At 58.8% G+C, this 15,000-nt stretch overlaps 1 non-coding gene across 1 annotated transcript; it reads left to right on the forward strand.

Annotated features, from left to right (window-relative positions):
* Positions 1-13,817: 13,817 nt before the first annotated feature.
* Positions 13,818-13,936, forward strand: LOC131869117 (5S ribosomal RNA). The gene has a single exon (XR_009367512.1). It is a non-coding gene; the product is annotated as a 5S ribosomal RNA (ribosomal RNA).
* Positions 13,937-15,000: the final 1,064 nt, after the last annotated feature.

Genomic DNA, 15,000 nt, shown 5'->3' on the forward strand with positions numbered 1-15,000 from the left:
CCAGCCTGAACAATTCCCCTCTCGAAGGAAGGCCTCGGCCTTAATCGTCCACGACAAACAGCTCGACGAGGCATGAAGCACCCACGGGAGCCGGAGCACGACGATGCAGAGTCTCGGTTCACAGGAGCCTGGGAAGAACATCCCGTACGGAACCCTTTACCCGAAAACATCCGAACCGCACATGCTCGCGACAGTCCTGCCGTTAGAGAATGCACCGTGCACGCGACCGAGTAAGGCCACTCAGAGACATCCATTTCCCAGGTATATGCCCCCTACGCACTTTTGGTGGCGCAACTCGCACGAACAGTCCCACCTCGACCCCGTATACAAGCTTTTTTGCCTCGAAGAGTTCGTCGGAGACGAAGAAGCAACCTTCAGTGCAACCGTAGCACTCTTTTGTGCAACCGCCCAAACAACGCCCCCTCTACCCTCTGTCGAAACACTCGGCATTGCTGCTCCCTAAGGTGAGCTTCTCCTCATAGGCAATTCCGCTCTTATCCGGTCACGTTTGTGTGCCCGAATTTCGCAAGGCAACCTCCATGGGACATGGAAAAGACTCGAGAAGAGAGCTCGCTCACGGGAGAGAGAAGCCAAGGAGACCACGAGAGTGCTGAGAGTGGGACAGCGCTGAATAGGCGGGAGAAGCCTGCGCGTATAAACGGAGATATATATCCAATTGCAACGAAGGAACGTGCCAAAGATCGAGAACAATGGCAGAAATGCTAGTAACGTGCACTTCGGGACCAACGCATCACCGGAAGACAACCGCCAAACATCGAAAGAGTCGCGATGCTCCGCAACCTACGTGCAAAGCGGTCGCACACCGGGTAAGGGAGTGAGAGCCCCAAACATAGCTGGGCGAGGCGCTCACTCCGCTCTTTAATATCTCGTTAATACCGCCAAGGAAATGGCACAAGCACACACACACAAGCATCCTCGGAAGAGGACAGTTCGAGTGACAGGTCAAATCCAAGAGTTCCGAAGACTACCTCCAGGAACAATCGGGAACAAGACCGATTACAAGTCGTCGAGTCTGTTACTGGGCGAACACGAGATGCGCACAGGAAATCGATCAGCCCTCACAATGGCCCAAGGCCAGAGATCGGACTGCTACGATTTACCCCAACAATCATCGTGCCACTCTTCGCAGAGAGGTGATAGACGCCAACGAGCCCGCGCATAGCAATCGAGGTGTAAAAAGGGCGTTGAAGGCAGGAAGCCTGGACGAAAGAGGCTACGAGGTCACCTCGAAGCGGTCTAAGAATCGGGCGCACTTGGGGCGACTACCAGTGCCAACCCCTTATCCCGCGGTGCGTCCGACACACAGAAATTTCCAAGGCGGCCAAGGAGCCTCCCCGCATAGCAATCGGGGTGTGAGGTTACGGATGCAGCATTGATAGCAATCGAGGTGGGAGGCGAAGGATGCAGAAGTGAGAGCCGAGGGATGTAGCAGAGATAGCAATCGGGGTGTGTGATGCAGAAGAGATAGCAATCGAGGTGTGCGGTGGGAAGGGCCCAGCAGCCAGAATGCATGAAGCGACGGATGAAGCAGTGATGACAACCGGGCTGTGAGGAGAGGAGGGATGCAGCCAAGAAAGCAATCAGGGCTCGAGGCAAGGGATGCATCAAGGATAGCAATCATGTTGTGAGGCGAGATTCCAAAGGCTAAACGTGAGAGGCTGCAGGGTCGACTCAGAGAGGTCTATGCATGTGAGAGGCTGAAAGCAAGGTCAACTCGGAGCGGTCTATGCATCGGGCGCGCTTGGGGCGACTACCAGTGCCAACCCCTTATCCCGCGACGCGTCCGACAAAGAGAACGTTCCAAGGCGGCAGAGGAGGTTACCAGCCGAAGGATGCAGTAGCAATAACAGGTATAGTTCCGCGGCGGCCGAGAAGACTCACCGCATAGGAATCGGGATGCGAGGCGAGGGATGCGGCGGGAAGGCCCCGACGGCTAAACGGAAGAGGCTGCAGGGCCGCCTCGGAATGGTCCAAGCATCGGACGCGATTGGGACGACTACCAGTGCCAACCCCTTATCCCGCGATGCGTCCGATACACAGATAGTTCCAAGGCGGCCGAGGAGCCTCACCGCATATCAATCGGGGTGCGAGGCGAGGGATGGGGCGGGAAGGCCCCAACGGCTAGACGGAAGAGGCTTCAGGGCCACCTCGGAATGCTCCAAGCATCGGACGCGCTTGGGGCGACTACCAGTGCCAACCCCTTATCCCGCGATGCGTCCGATACACAGATGGTTCCAAGGCGGCCGAGGAGCCTCACCGCATAGCAATCGGGGGTGCGAGGCGAGGGATGGGGCGGGAAGGCCCCAACGGCTAGACGGAAGAGGCTTCAGGGCCGCCTCGGAATGGTCCAAGCATCGGACGCGCTTGGGGCGACTACCAGTGACAACCCCTCATCCCGCGATGCGTCCGATACGAAGATGGTTCCAAGGCGGCCGAGGAGCCTCACCGCATAGCAATCGGGGTGCGAGGTGGGGGATGCGGCGAGATGGCCCCAACGGCTAGACGGAAGAGGCCACAGGGCCGCGTCGGAATAGTCCAAGCATCGGACGCGCTTGGGGCGACTACCAGTGACAACCCCTTATCCCGCGATGCGTCCGATACGAAGATAGTTCCAAGGCGGCCGAGGAGCCTCACCGCATAGCAATCCGGGTGCGAGGTGGGGGATGCGGCGAGATGGCCCCAACGGCTAGACGGAAGAGGCTGCAGGGCCGCCTCGGAATAGTCCAAGCATCGGACGCGCTTGGGGCGACTACCAGTGACAACCCCTTATCCCGCGATGCTTCCGATACGAAGACAGTTCCAAGGCGGCCGAGGAGCCTCACCGCATAGCAATGGGGGTGCGAGGTGAGGGATGCGGCGAGATGGCCCCAACGGCTAGACGGAAGAGGCCACAGGGCCGCCTCGGAATAGTCCAAGCATCGGACGCGCTTGGGGCGACTACCAGTGACAACCCCTTATCCCGCGATGCATCCGATACGAAGATAGTTCCCAGGCGGCCGAGGAGCCTCACCGCATAGCAATCGGGGTGCGAGGCGAAGGATGCGGCGAGATGGCCCCAAAGGGTAGACGGAAGAGGCTGCGGGGCCGCCTCGGAATAGTCCAAGCATCGAACGCGCTTGGGGCGACTACCACTGCCAACCCCTTATCCCGCGATGCGTCCGATACACAGATAGTTCCGAGGCGGCCGAGGAGCTGGGGGATGCGGCGAGATGGCCCCAACGGCTAGACGGAAGAGGCTGCAGGGCCGCCTCGGAATAGTCCAAGCATCGGACGCGCTTGGGGCGACTACCAGTGACAACCCCTTATCCCGCGATGCGTCCGATACACAGATAGTTCCGAGGCGGCCAAGGAGCCTCACCGCATAGCAATCGTGGTGCGAGGTGGGGGATGCAGCGAGATGGCCCCAACGGCTAGACGGAAGAGGCTGCAGGGCCGCCTCGGAATGGTCCAAGCATCGGACGCGCTTGGGGCGACTACCACTGCCAACCCCTTATCCCGCGATGCGTCCGATACACAGATAGTTCCAAGGCGGCCGAGGAGCCTCACCGAATAGCAATCGGGGTGCGAGGCGAGGGATGCGGCGAGAAAGCCCCAACGGCTAGAGGGAAGAGGCTTCAGGTCCGCCTCGGAATGGTCCAAGCATCGGACGCGCTTGGGGCGACTACCAGTGACAACCCCTTATCCCGCGACGCGTCCGATACACAGATAGTTCCAAGGCGGCCGAGGAGCCTCACCGCATAGCAATCGGGGTGCGAGGCGAGGGATGCGGCGAGAAGGACCCAACGGCTAGACGGAAGAGGCTTCAGGGCCGCCTCGGAATGGTCCAAGCATCGGACGCGCTTGGGGCGACTACCAGTGACAACCCCTTATCCCGCGACGCGTCCGATACACAGATAGTTCCAAGGCGGCCGAGGAGCCTCACCGCATAGCAATCGGGGTGCGAGGCGAGGGATGCGGCGAGAAGGACCCAACGGCTAGACGGAAGAGGCTTCAGGTCCGCCTCGGAATGGTCCAAGCATCGGACGCGCTTGGGGCGACTACCAGTGACAACCCCTTATCCCGCGACGCGTCCGATACACAGATAGTTCCAAGGCGGCCGAGGAGCCTCACCGCATAGCAATCGGGGTGCGAGGCGAGGGATGCGGCGAGAAGGACCCAACGGCTAGACGGAAGAGGCTTCAGGGCCGCCTCGGAATGGTCCAAGCATCGGACGCGCTTGGGGCGACTACCAGTGACAACCCCTTATCCCGCGATGCGTCCGATACACAGATAGTTCCAAGGCGGCCGAGGAGCCTCACCGCATAGCAATCGGGGTGCGAGGCGAGGGATGCGGCGAGAAGGACCCAACGGCTAGACGGAAGAGGCTTCAGGGCCGCCTCGGAATGGTCCAAGCATCAGACGCGCTTGGGGCGACTACCAGTGACAACCCCTTATCCCGCGACGCGTCCGATACACAGATAGTTCCAAGGCGGCCGAGGAGCCTCACCGCATAGCAATCGGGGTGCGAGGCGAGGGATGCGGCAAGAAGGACCCAACGGCTAGACGGAAGAGGCTTCAGGGCCGCCTCGGAATGGTCCAAGCATCGGACGCGCTTGGGGCGACTACCAGTGACAACCCCTTATCCCGCGACGCGTCCGATACACAGATAGTTCCAAGGCGGCCGAGGAGCCTCACCGCATAGCAATCGGGGTGCGAGGCGAGGGATGCGGCGAGAAGGACCCAACGGCTAGACGGAAGAGGCTTCAGGTCCGCCTCGGAATGGTCCAAGCATCGGACGCGCTTGGGGCGACTACCAGTGACAACCCCTTATCCCGCGACGCGTCCGATACACAGATAGTTCCAAGGCGGCCGAGGAGCCTCACCGCATAGCAATCGGGGTGCGAGGCGAGGGATGCGGCGAGAAGGACCCAACGGCTAGACGGAAGAGGCTTCAGGGCCGCCTCGGAATGGTCCAAGCATCGGACGCGCTTGGGGCGACTACCAGTGACAACCCCTTATCCCGCGACGCGTCCGATACACAGATAGTTCCAAGGCGGCCGAGGAGCCTCACCGCATAGCATCGGGGTGCGAGGCGAGGGATGCGGCGAGAAGGACCCAACGGCTAGACGGAAGAGGCTTCAGGGCCGCCTCGGAATGGTCCAAGCATCGGACGCGCTTGGGGCGACTACCAGTGACAACCCCTTATCCCGCGATGCGTCCGATACACAGATAGTTCCAAGGCGGCCGAGGAGCCTCACCGCATAGCAATCGGGGTGCGAGGCGAGGGATGCGGCGAGAAGGACCCAACGGCTAGACGGAAGAGGCTTCAGGGCCGCCTCGGAATGGTCCAAGCATCGGACGCGCTTGGGGCGACTACCAGTGACAACCCCTTATCCCGCGACGCGTCCGATACACAGATAGTTCCAAGGCGGCCGAGGAGCCTCACCGCATAGCAATCGGGGTGCGAGGCGAGGGATGCGGCGAGAAGGACCCAACGGCTAGACGGAAGAGGCTTCAGGGCCGCCTCGGAATGGTCCAAGCATCGGACGCGCTTGGGGCGACTACCAGTGACAACCCCTTATCCCGCGACGCGTCCGATACACAGATAGTTCCAAGGCGGCCGAGGAGCCTCACCGCATAGCAATCGGGGTGCGAGGCGAGGGATGCGGCGAGAAGGACCCAACGGCTAGACGGAAGAGGCTTCAGGGCCGCCTCGGAATGGTCCAAGCATCGGACGCGCTTGGGGCGACTACCAGTGACAACCCCTTATCCCGCGACGCGTCCGATACACAGATAGTTCCAAGGCGGCCGAGGAGCCTCACCGCATAGCAATCGGGGTGCGAGGCGAGGGATGCGGCGAGAAGGACCCAACGGCTAGACGGAAGAGGCTTCAGGGCCGCCTGGGAATGGTCCATGCATCGCACGCGCTTGGGGCGACTACCAGTGACAACCCCTTATCCCGCGACGCGTCCGATACACAGATAGTTCCAAGGCGGCCGAGGAGCCTCACCGCATAGCAATCGGGGTGCGAGGCGAGGGATGCGGCGAGAAGGACCCAACGGCTAGACGGAAGAGGCTTCAGGGCCGCCTCGGAATGGTCCAAGCATCGGACGCGCTTGGGGCGACTACCAGTGACAACCCCTTATCCCGCGACGCGTCCGATACACAGATAGTTCCAAGGCGGCCGAGGAGCCTCACCGCATAGCAATCGGGGTGCGAGTCGAGGGATGCGGCGAGAAGGACCCAACGGCTAGACGGAAGAGGCTTCAGGGCCGCCTCGGAATGGTCCAAGCATCGGACGCGCTTGGGGCGACTACCAGTGACAACCCCTTATCCCGCGATGCGTCTGATACACAGATAGTTCCAAGGCGGCCGAGGAGCCTCACCGCATAGCAATCGGGGTGCGAGGCAAGGGATGCGGCGAGAAGGACCCAACGGCTAGACGGAAGAGGCTTCAGGGCCGCCTCGGAATGGTCCAAGCATCGGACGCGCTTGGGGCGACTACCGTTGCCAACCCCTTATCCCGCGATGCGTCTGATACACAGATAGTTCCGAGGCGGCCGAGGAGCCTCACCGCATAGCAATCGGGTTGCGAGGCAGATTATTGGGAAGGGAACCCCCTGGGATGCGGCTCAAGCAGTGCCCAAAGGGACTGGAATGCGGAATCACATCGAGAGACCCAAATGCTATACGAGGGCTCAAATCGAATTATCGATTTGGCCACGACATGGACGCATCGGAACGACTACCTTTGCCGAACCACTCGCAATTGCATCCATACCGAAACCAATAGACATTTCCGTTAGAGCCCTCGCATAGCATTCGGGAATCTCGCATGCCCCTCTAAATCGACCAATGCTGGCGCTCAACGAAAATCCGAGCGCTACCACCGTTCGAGCGCCAGCATTGGTCGAGTTAGAGGGGCACGGGGGAGAATGCTCCAGTCAACACCTCCCCTATATAAGTTATTTGTCCGATTCTCGCACAACCGTAGTCTGCCTCGTCGAATCAAACAACGGTCCCAGATTCCGACTTCCGTTCCGTAGAGACCCAAAAGCTAGATGGAGGCTCGCAAGAAAGAGAGTCGGCGCATAGCAATCGGGTTTCTCGAACGTTTAGGGACCGAGCTCACTTGCGGATAGGGCAAAATCCGCCAAGCAACCCAAAAGCTAGACGGGGGCTCGAATCGAATCGCCTAGGCGGCCACAACAACGACGTGTTGGATCGACTACCAGTGCCAAACCATTCAGCAAGACTAGTCTGTGTCGAGGCCGGATAGAGATTCTCAGAGAGCGCCCGTATAGCATTTAGGAGACCTGCCGCGTCCCTCACACTCGACAAATGGTGGTGCACGTTTATAAATCCGAGCGATCCCAACCCTTTCAAGCACCAACATCGGTCGAGATAGAGGGGCACGGAGGGGGCTGCGTGAGACAACACAGTCCCCTATATAAGTTATTTGTCCGATTCTCACACATCCGAAGAATGGTCATCAAATCGGACAACAGCCCAAACTTCCGACTTCCGTCCCAGAAAGCCCAAGAGCTATCTAAAACGTTCATGGCCGGAACTCGATCGCGGCTATACCAGTCCGCCAAGCAACCCAAAAGCTAGACTGGAGCTCTAGTCGAATCACCTCTGTGGCCATTGCAAGGACGTGTTGGAGCGACTACCATTGCCGAACCATTCCGCAGGTCGAGTCCATACCAAGGCCGCATAGAGATTCACGATGAGCTCCTGCATAGCAATCAGGAGACTTGCCGTGTCCATCACAATCGATAAATCCTGGTGCAAGATTTTTGCATCCGAGCGCTCCAACCAGTCGAGCACCAGCATCAATCGACATAAACGGGCACGGGGGGAGGATGCTCGAGAACACTACCTCCCCTATATAAGTTATTTGTCCGATTCTCAAGCAGCCGAAGTCTGGTCATCGAATCGGGTCAAAGACCACAACTTCCGACTTTACCCACAATGCAAGTCATCGAATCGAACATCGGCCCCCGAGTCGGACTCCATGCGTATGTCAGGTCATCGGACCCAAATTCCGCCTTCCTGCGCATGGCGGGCCATCAATATCAACTCGGTCATCGGACCCAAACTCCGCCTTTCTGCGCATGGCACGCCTTCAAATCGGTCATCGGACCCAAATTCCGCCTTCCTGTGCATGGCGGGCCATCAACATCAACTCGGTCATCGGACCCAAATTCCGCCTTTCTGCGCATGGCACGCCATCAACTCGGTCATCGGACCCAAATTCCGCCTTCCTGCGCATGGCAGGTCATCGGACACAAATTCAGACCTCGCCAATATGCCTACGTATCGAATCGGTCATCGGACCCAACTTCCGACTTCATCCATACTGTAGGGTCTTTGAGGTTGGCGCGGTGCGCTCAACCCGGGGAGTCGACCCATCGAAGCATACACCTCCCCTATATAAGCTATTTGTCCGATTCCCACACCTGTGTAGTTTGCACCTCTGACCAGGACATCGACCCCAACTTCCGAACTCGACTGCAACGACGGCACCAGCGCCTTGGTGCGCACCTTGCGACGCACAGTCCCAACATTCGCCTTCCTGCACATGGCAGGTCATCGGACCCAAATTCCGACCTCGCGAGTATGCCTACATATCGAATCGGTCATCGGACACAACTTCCGACTTCATCCATACCGTAGGGTCTTTGAGGTTGGCGCGGTGCGCTCAACCCGGGGAGTCGACCCAACGAAGCATACACCTCCCCTATATAAGCTATTTGTCCGATTCCCACACCTGTGTAGTTTGCACCTCCGATCAGGACATCGACCCCAACTTCCGAACTCGCCTGCAACGACCGAACCAGCGCCTTGGTGCGCACCTTGCAACGCACAGTGCCAACATTCGCCTTCCTGCACATGGCAGGTCATCGGACCCAAATTCCGACCTCGCGAGTATGCCTACATATCGAATCGGTCATCGGACCCAACTTCCGACTTCATCCATACCGTAGGGTCTTTGAGGTTGGCGCGGTGCGCTCAACCCGGGGAGTCGACCCAACGAAGCATACACCTCCCCTATATAAGCTATTTGTCCGATTCCCACACCTGTGTAGCTTGCACCTCCGATCAGGACATCGACCCCAACTTCCGAACTCGACTAAAAAGACCGCACCAGCACCTTGGTGTGCACCTTGCAACGCACAGTGCCAACATTCGCCTTCCTGCACATGGCAGGTCATCGGACCCAAATTCCGACCTCATGAGCATACCTACTAATCGAATCGGTCATCGGACCCAACTTCCGACTTCATCCATACCGTAGGGTCTTTGAGGTTGGCGCGGTGCGCTCAACCTGGGGAGTCGACCCATCGAAGCATACACCTCCCCTATATAAGCTATTTGTCCGATTCCGACACCTGTGTAGTTTGCACCTCCGCTCAGGACATCGACCCCAACTTCCGAACTCGCCTGCAACGACCGAACCAGCGCCTTGGTGCGCACCAAAAGTGCGCACTTTTGGAGGGCACTTTTGTGCGCTCCAAAGGTGCGCACTTTTGGAGGGCACTTTTGTGCGCTCCAAAGGTGCGCACTTTTGGAGGGCACTTTTTGGAGGGCACTTTTGTGCGCTCCAAAGGTGCGCACTTTTGGAGGGCACTTTTTGGAGGGCACTTTTCTGCGCTCCAAAGGTGCGCACTTTTGGAGGGCACTTTTTGGAGGGCACTTTTCTGCGCTCCAAAGGTGCGCACTTTTGGAGGGCACTTTTTGGAGGGCACTTTTCTGCGCTCCAAAGGTGCGCACTTTTGGAGGGCACTTTTTGGAGGGCACTTTTCTGCGCTCCAAAGGTGCGCACTTTTGGAGGGCACTTTTGTGCACTCCAAAGGTGCACACTTTTGGAGGGCACTTTTTGGAGGGCACTTTTCTGCACTCCAAAGGTGCGCACTTTTGGAGGGCACTTTTTGGAGGGCACTTTTGTGCGCTCCAAAGGTGCGCACTTTTGGAGGGCACTTTTTGGAGGGCACTTTTGTGCGCTCCAAAGGTGCGCACTTTTGGAGGGCACTTTTGTGCACTCCAAAGGTGCGCACTTTTGGAGGGCACTTTTCCTGCGCTCCAAAGGTGCACACCTAGGTGAGCACCTTCGACCACACCTTGTAGCACACCAAACTCTGACTTTCGACTTCATCCGCAATGCAGGGTCTTTGAGGTTGGCGCAATGCGCACAACCAGGGGAGTCGACCCATCAAACCCAACACCTCCCCTATATAAGCTATTTGTCTGATTCTCATACATGCGTAGCCTGCAGGAGCAATTAGGACATCGACCCCAACTTTCGGCTTCTAAACGAAAACAAGGTCTTTGAGGTTGGTGTAATGCGAACAACTAGGGGAGTCAACCCATCAAACCCAACACCTCCCCTATATAAGCTATTTGTCTGATTCTCATACATGTGTAGTCTACAGGAGCAATTAGGACATCGACCCCAACTTTTGACTTCTTAACGAAAACAAGGTCTTTGAGGTTGACGTAATGCGCACAACCAGGGGAGTCGACCCATCAAACCCAACACCTCCCCTATATAAGCTATTTGTCCGATTCTCATACATGTGTAGCCTACAGGAGCCATTAGGACATTGACCCCAACTTTTGACTTCTTAACGAAAACAAGGTCTTTGAGGTTGGCGTAATGCGCACAACCAAGGGAGTTGACCCATCAAACCCAACACCTCCCCTATATAAGCTATTTGTCTGATTCTCATACATGTGTAGCCTGCAACAACGATTAGGACATCCACCCCAACTTCTGAATTCGTCTGCGTTGACCGCACCAAAGGTGCACGCCTTGGTGCTCACCAAAATCCGACTTCCGACTTCTTCTGCTATGCGGGGTCTTTGAGGTTGGCGCAGTGCGCACAACCAGGGGAGTCAACCCACCGAATGCAACACCTCCCCTATATAAGCTATTTGTCTGATTCTCATACATGCGTAGACTGCAGCAATGATTAGGACATCCACCCCAACTTTTGACTTCTTAAACAAGACAGGGTCTTTGAAGTTGGTGCAGTGCACACAACCAGGGGAGTCGACCCATCAAACGCAACACCTCCCCTATATAAAGCTATTTGTCCGATTCTCATACGTGTAGTCTGCAGCAGCGATTAGGACATCGACCCCAACTTCCGAATTCGTTTGCATTGACCGCACCAAAGGTGCACGCCTTGGTGTGCACCTTGGAGTGCACTTTGGTGCTCACCTCGGTGCACACTTTGGTGTGCACCTCGGTGTGCACCAAAGGTGCGCACCTTGGAGCGCACCAAAGGTGTACACTTTGGAGCGCACCACATAGGGTCTTTGAGAGGTTGGCGCAGTGCGCACACCAAGGTGGGTGTTGAGGTGCGTGCCGAGGTGGGTGGGTGCTAGGGTGCGCTCCATGGTGGGTGCCAGGGTGGGTGCGTGCTAGGGTGGATTCCAAAGAGGGTCATAGGGTGGGTGCCAAGGTGGGTTGGTGATATAGTGGGTTCAAAGGTGGGTACTAGGGTGGGTTCCAAGGTGGGTCACAAGTTGGGTGCCAGGATGCGTGGGTGTTAGGTTGGGTGCCAAGGTGGGCTCCTGCGTGGGTGGGTGCTAGGGTGGGTTTCAAGGTGGACGCGAGGGCGGGTGCCAAGGTGGGTAACAAGTTGGGTGTTAGGATGGGTGAGTGCTAGAGTGGGTGCCAAGGTGGGTGGGTGCTAAGGTGGATGCCAAGGTGGTTCACAGGGTGGGTGGGTTCTAGGGTGAGTTCCAAGGTGGGTCACAGGTTTAGTGCTAGGGTGCGTGTCAAGGCGGGTGTCGAGGTGCCTGGGTGCTAGGGTGTGGATGCCAATGTGGGTCATAGGGTGGGTACTAGGGTGGGCTGCAATGTGGGTGCCAAGGTGGGTAACATGCTCGGTTGGTTCTAAATTGGGTGTCAGGGTGGGTGTGCACCCACCTTGCCCGAGGTGGGTGCCAAGGTGCCAGTGTGGGTGGGTGCTAAGGTGGATGCCAAGGTGGGTGAGAAGGTGGGTGATAGGTTGAGTGGTAGGATGGGTGGGTGCCAAGATGGGTCACAGGGTGGGTGCAAGGGTGGGTAGGTGCTAGGGTTGGTGTCAGGGTGGGTGGGTGCTAGGTTGGGTTCCAAGGTGGGTGCGAGGGTGAGTGTCAAGGTGGGTCACAGGTTAGGTGCTAGGATGGGTGAGTGCTAGGGTGCAAAGGTGCCAGGGTGGGTGCTAGGATGGGTCGATGCTAGGGTGAGTGGCAAGGTGGGTCCACAAGTGTCAAGGTGGGTGCCGAGGTGGGTGCCAACTTGGGTTCCAAGGTGGGTGCCAAGTGGGCGACTGCTATGGTGGATGCCAAGGTGGGTCACGGGGTGGGTGCCAAGTTGCTAGGTTGTGTTCCAAGGTGGGTGCCAACGTGGCTGCTAGGGTGCGTGGGTTAAAGGGTGTGTCACAACGTGGGTGCCAGGATGGGTGCGCACCCACACTGGCCAAGACGGGTGCAAGGTTGGGTTCCAAGCCCGGTCACAGGCTGGGTGCTAGGATGGGTGGGTGCCAAGGTGGGCACCAGGGTGGGTGCACCCACCCTGGCCAAGGTGGGTCACGGGGTGGGTCCTAGGGTGGGTAACAGGGTGGGTACTAAGGTGCGTGCCAAGGTGGGTCATGGGGTGGGTGCCAAGGTGGGCACCAGGGTGGGTGTGCACCAACCCTAGCCAGGGTAGGTCACGGGGTGGTTGTCGGGGTGGGCGTCAAGGAGCCAAGGTGGGTGGCAAGTAGCCAAGTTGCGTGCCAAGGTGGGTGTCGGGGTGGGTGCCAAGGATCCAAGGTGGGTGCCAAGGAACCAAGGTGGGTGTCTGGGTGGGTGCCGAGGTGGGAGCCAGGGTGGGTCCCAAGGTGAGTGCAAAGGTGGGTGCCAGGGTCAAGGTGAGTGCCAATGTGGGTTCCAAGGTGCCAGGGTCAGGGTGAGTGCCAATGTGGGTTCAAAGGTGCTAAGTTGGGTGCGAGGTTGGGTGCGAGGGTGGGTGGGTGCCAAGGTGTGCTAGGTGGAAGCCCGGGTGGGTCGGCATCCCATGGGTGTCGAGTTGGGTGCCTGATGGGTGCTTCTTGTCAAGTTTTAGTCGTCGGGACTCATTTCGAGCCTTAGAGGTCGTTTCTTGTCCGGTTGCCCTGTCTTCGACCTGGGAACCCAATTTTGGTCCTCGGGTCCCATTTTTTTTTGTCTCGCATCCCACTTTTGGCCTGTGGCCTTTTCGGGGTCGATTCTCGTTTTGGGCATCAGAGCATGTTTCTTCTCCTAAAACCCAATATTTGTTTATTAAGTCTCGGAACACATTTTTGTTCTCGTGGACCCATCATGGGTCTTGGAACGCATTTGTGGTCCTTGGGTCCCATTTTGCATCCCGAAACTTGTGTTTTGGTGCTTGATCCCTATTTTGGGTGCCCACCTTGCACCAAGTGCGCACCCGGGGCAAACCGAGCGCCTTGGTGCACCGGGGCAAGATCGAGCGTGCACCCGAGGCGCCCCGAACATGCACCAAGGTGCACTCGGCCCACATGTGAGCGCAGGTCGTTGCGCCCGAGGTGGTGTGTGGGCACCGCGTTGCAGACGGGACACTGCACGCACACGACGCCCCGTCCAGGTGCACGCACGTAGGCCGGGCCGGGTGCACACCCGACGCCCTAGCAAGGTGCGCGCACCCGGGCAGGGCTCACACTTGGCGAACGGGGCGCACTTCGCGAGGGAGGGTGTGCACCTCGACGGGGGTGGGTGGCCGGGGTGGATTCGCACGTGGGTCGCGGTTTGCTAAGTACACACTGCGACAAGCTCATAACGGGTGCGATCATACCAGCGTTAGTGCACCGGATCCCATCAGAACTCCGCAGTTAAGCGCGCTTGGGCCGGAGTAGTACTGGGATGGGTGACCTCCCGGGAAGTCCCGGTGTTGCACCCTTTTTTAGTTTTTCGCCGGGCGTCGCAATGCTATTTGAATAAACCTTTTGCCCGTTTGCGTTCTCGTCGGGGCCGGGCCGGGCCGGGGTGCGCTGCCCGCACTACCGCGCGCGCGGGGGCGACACCGAGCGCGCACCCGAGGCGCCCCGAGCACACAGGCCACGGTGCAACCCGGGCGTTGTGCGCGCACCCCGGTGCGCCCGAGGTGCTGCGCGCGCACCCAGGTGAAATCGGTGTGCACCTCGGCCAGTGCGCGCTCGGTCGAGTCGCGCACGTTGGCCAAGGTGCACGGTGATGTTTCTTACTCTAAGGTTCCGCACCAGACGCCCGGGACAGGTGAGCGAAGCTGGGCGGGGCCGGGTGCGCGGCCGGGGCAGGTGCACGCAGCTGGAGAGAGCTTTGGAGCACACCAGAGGTGCGCACCTTGGAGCACACTTCGGAGCGCACCAATGATGCGCTCCATTCAAAAGTTTCCTGAAAAGGCAAAAAAAGTTGAGATTATAGAATTTCCCACTTGAGAGATTGTAAAAAAAAAAAATTTAAAATGAAGGAAACGCGGGTGCCAAGGTGTGCGCGCCCGGGTGCGCAGCCCAGCCAAGGTGTGCGCACCAAGGCGCCCACCCTGGCGAAGGTGCACGCAAGGTGCGCACCCGAGGCAAACCGGACAATTAACCCAACTTTCGACTTCGCGCGCACCTGCGCACCTTGGAGCGCACTTCGGAGCGCTCCTTGGTGCGCACCAATCTTGGGCACCTCGGAGTGCACCATGGCGCCCACCAAGGTGCGCACCCGGGGCAAACCGAGCTCCGACTTCGTGCGCACCTTGGAGCGCACGAAAGGTGCGCACCATGGCGCCCACCAAGGTGCGCAGCCCAGCCAAGGCGTGCGCATCAAGGTGCGCACCCTGGCGAAGGTGCGCACCCGGGGCAAACCGAGCTCCGACTTCGTGCGCACCTTGGAGCGCACAAAGGGTGCGCAACCCAGCCAAGGTGTGCGCACCCCGGGCAAACCGAGCTCCGAATCGTGCGCACCTTGGAGCACACTTCGGAGCCCTCCTTGGTGCGC

This window comes from Cryptomeria japonica, unplaced genomic scaffold (genome assembly GCF_030272615.1).
Source record: "Cryptomeria japonica unplaced genomic scaffold, Sugi_1.0 HiC_scaffold_235, whole genome shotgun sequence".
Lineage (NCBI taxonomy): Eukaryota > Viridiplantae > Streptophyta > Pinopsida > Cupressales > Cupressaceae > Cryptomeria > Cryptomeria japonica.